This window comes from Cupressus sempervirens, chromosome 8 (genome assembly GCF_028749045.1).
Source record: "Cupressus sempervirens isolate cs-2001-9-10 chromosome 8, ASM2874904v1, whole genome shotgun sequence".
Taxonomy (NCBI): Eukaryota; Viridiplantae; Streptophyta; class Pinopsida; order Cupressales; family Cupressaceae; genus Cupressus; species Cupressus sempervirens.
In genome coordinates this window covers 773,013,793-773,017,778 of record NC_143125.1, presented here as the reverse complement: position 1 = coordinate 773,017,778, position 3,986 = coordinate 773,013,793, and positions in this window count along the sequence as shown.

Sequence of the window (3,986 nt, the reverse complement as noted above, 5' to 3'; positions counted from 1 at the left end):
TTGGGCCCTCAAGCACCCTTTTTAGGCCCTAAAGCACCTTTTTAGGCCCCCAAAGTGACTTCTTAGGCCCTCTAGTGCCTTTTTAGGCCCTAAATTCCTTTTCATAGGCCCTGAACACCTTTTTCAAGGCCCCTCTAGCACCTTTTTCAGCCATCAAAGTCTTCCATAGGCCCAAACACCTTTTCACAGGCACTGTGAGTATCCATCTTAGCACACACCTAGTGAAAAATCCAAACTTTGGCTTTCAACTTGTCTGCAAAGGCTATCAATAAATACATAATTGTGCCTTGCAATTCATAGTTTAGCACTTCCTACTTTTTCCACCTTGCACACCATGGCTCTCCAAATATTACACAAGTTTGTACTCATCTTTTATCGAGAGCCCACACCAACATTCAGTTCCTACACAAAATTGAAGGTCAATCTTCCTATAAATATCCCATCATTCCCACTTTTATGGATATTGACAACCATCCAAATATTTCCAAAAATTTCAAAAACATGCAAGTATTCCTAAAAAATTTCAAAAACATCCAAATATTCCTAAAAATGCCAAAAAATCCAAAATATATCCACAAAATATAAAAAATAGAAATGACAATGTTAATTGGACATTCTCAATCCCATTGTTAATGGTCGATCAACTAAATACCTTAGTAAAAAAGGATAGGAAATCCTTCTACATTAACTCAATGATTAGATAGAATCATATATTTTCCTAAGAATAACATATTGACTTCATTTTATTTGTCAACCCAGGAGTGAAAGCTTGAGAGAGTGGTTGCAAAGTATATGCTTTGATTCATCTTTAAGTCATTACAACTAAAATAGGAAAGGAATGCTAAAGGAAACTAAGCTAGGAACTGAAATGATATTTTCTTTAAAGCTTATAGTAATGTTGCAGACAATAAATCTATTTATGCACCTATGTTGCAGAAACAATTTAATGATTCTGTTATCAATGGTTGCAGGAACATTAGAATTTTACTTTGCAAAGAAACAAACAAAGAAATAAAATATATTCTAATAAAGTAGTTAACTCACCAAGTGGGCCCCCTTGGATGAGTGAATAGAAAAATGATCAAGTCTAAATGTGGAAACTTGAACTCTGTATTCTATTCATTCATATTAAGATATTACATTTGAAAACAAGATTTTACACTACTGAATAGAACAATCTATTCTATCTTCCTTCCAGTCAAAACCAAGAAAAATAAAAAATCTCTTTTCAAGGTTACAACTGAAATTATTTAAAGGAAAGTTACAACTTCCTCCCCCTTGATCACTCCAACAATAAGGATCAATTACAGATCATAAAGTTTACAATAGAAACACTATTAAGTGTGTTTTAACTCCTCCAAGAATATAGCAGGCTGAGGAAGCTATCTTTAGGCATTGCCATAACAAAATTCACACAATATTCTGCTTACTAGGTGATTCATTAACCATCTGGTTAGATTTGACTCAATGCTAAAATGTTGACTTGAATATGCATAGCAAATACCTACAAAACATGCTACAACTTCCACATTCATATATTCATTTCATCATCAATGTTAGAAAAGGTATAATGTTCAAATTATCACTCTTACAAATCCTATAGCTACAAGAAGAACCTACCCAAACATAGCATGGATGAGGAAATATTTATCAACATGTGATAATCCTTCATTAAACCATAGAAATCATAGATTTAAGCAAACACAACATATCTAAACAATCTATACTTTAATTTTCACGTCTTAACATATAGATAGTATATTCATAAGAACATGAGTTCTTTTGCTTAAACCATAGAGTCATAAAATGTTTCTTGCAAGATAATTGTCTAAAAACAAGATACAATGTTCTCAAAATAATGGCCTTTTAGAGGCTCATCATTCCCCCCAGCTGAACTATTGTTGGTCTCCAAAAATCATGAAGTTCTTGATTAGGGCTTGCACTCTCCAGTCACTAGGTTTCTTTTCAGCTAGCTTATACTTCGCATAATCAAAGTAACCATAATTTGTCTTGAGCCTCTTCCAACACTGAACTTCAATAGTTATGTCATGATATTTTGCATTTTCATTTACTGCTAGTAGTGGCTAAGGAGAACTAGGGGTTGATACCTTAATGGTAACCAATGTTTGCATTGATTTCTCCCCAAGTCGATATACGAAGGAATCCTTATTGTAGCAAGAGTTAGATTTTGTGGAGAGTTGGGTTCTCTTATTTTTAGATCATGTGGCATTCTAACCCATTGCTACCTTGAGGCAATGATTGTTGTTTCAACATTATAAGATACGTGTTGTTCCTAGTCTATAAAAGCATGTTCTTTAACTGTACTCACCTTACCATGTCTTGCAAGATTTCCCAAAATAGAAATCCAATCCAGATATGTTCATATAGAATGTTGGACTTCCAACCTCATGAACAAGGGTGTTATCATCTCGTTCTCCCAATAGGGTGCAACTTGATGTTCTCTGCTTTTTTAATTTTGTATCCATGACATTTCTGCCCTTAACTACACACCCCCTACATATAGCACTAGTACATTTTGGCAAATATGTGACTATGTAACTAAAACTTTTAGTCACACCACTAAAAATTTTAGTCATGTGATTAAAACTAATCAAATTTCACCATTTCTTTGCAATTTACAAGTATATGTGACTAAATAACTAACTAATCCAGTCACCATGTAAAATCACAAGATCAACCAAATCGAAATGACTAAATATACTATCAAACAAAGGATTAAATAAGTGACTAGATAATTATTCAGTAATAATTAGTCATTGAAATATAAGTGACTTGATAAGTAGTCACTAATAATTACTCATTTGTACTTTCTCTCTTCAATTTTTCTAAGATTATTTTTAATAGATTAGGTTTATTTTATTTTCCATAGCTCATTAACGACACATGGACCTTCTCTTTCTCATTAAACCAAGAGGCTTTCTACAGTGGCGGCAATCTTCAATGTACACTTTTTCAATTTTGAAAAAACATTGACATTCATTTACACATCAGAAAAACAAAATAGAAATAGACTAAATATACTTATAATTAATTTCGTGAAAATTACAGAGGGGAAATGAAAGTAAAAATGAGGTAGATCAAGAGTCTCGAATCATTTCCTCTTGCCTCTTAGACTCACATAAATATGTGATGAAGAAAATTATGGGATTATGAAAATAGATGCCTCAACAAGGATATCTCTCGACTTATTATATATATATATATATATATATATATATATATATATATATATATATATATATATATATATATATATATATATATATATATATATATATATATATATATATATATATATAGGCTAGTACTAATTGTAGTTTCACTTTGCATCTTCCCACTAGACGCTTGGTCCAAGAGATTTTATTCATCATTTTGGACTCTTCGATCAATATTACAAACTGATACAATTTTCCTCTAAGAGGTATATCAATAAATGGATGGATTGATAATTTTATGCTTAATTTAATTCTCTTCTATTTCTATTACTCATATAGATTCTTAATTTTTTATTCCACTATTCATAATAAAAGGAATTATTGTTTTATACTAATAGTTGAAATTATATTTCTTAAATATATATAAATATTATTATTGATAAAATATATTTAATAATATTATTTATTAAATATCATACTAATCAACCTTCCATACCTACTTAACATCACATTGCGTACCTAATGCAATTGCTAATTTATATATCTTAAGAACTATGAAACTTTACCTCTATAAAAACACTTACCTAAACTCTAAATTAAATCTTCAAATGTTCTACAAATATGAATAAGAGTTACCATTTTGAATTTAATTTACACAAATTGTTTTAAAAATATTTTACCTCCAAAGGCTTTGAATTTTTTATTGGCAACAAAAAAAAACACAAACCTTGTGTTAATATTTTGAAATAGAACACCAAACATAACAAATATGTTCATATATATTAAAATTAAAAAATCATAAACCTCTTC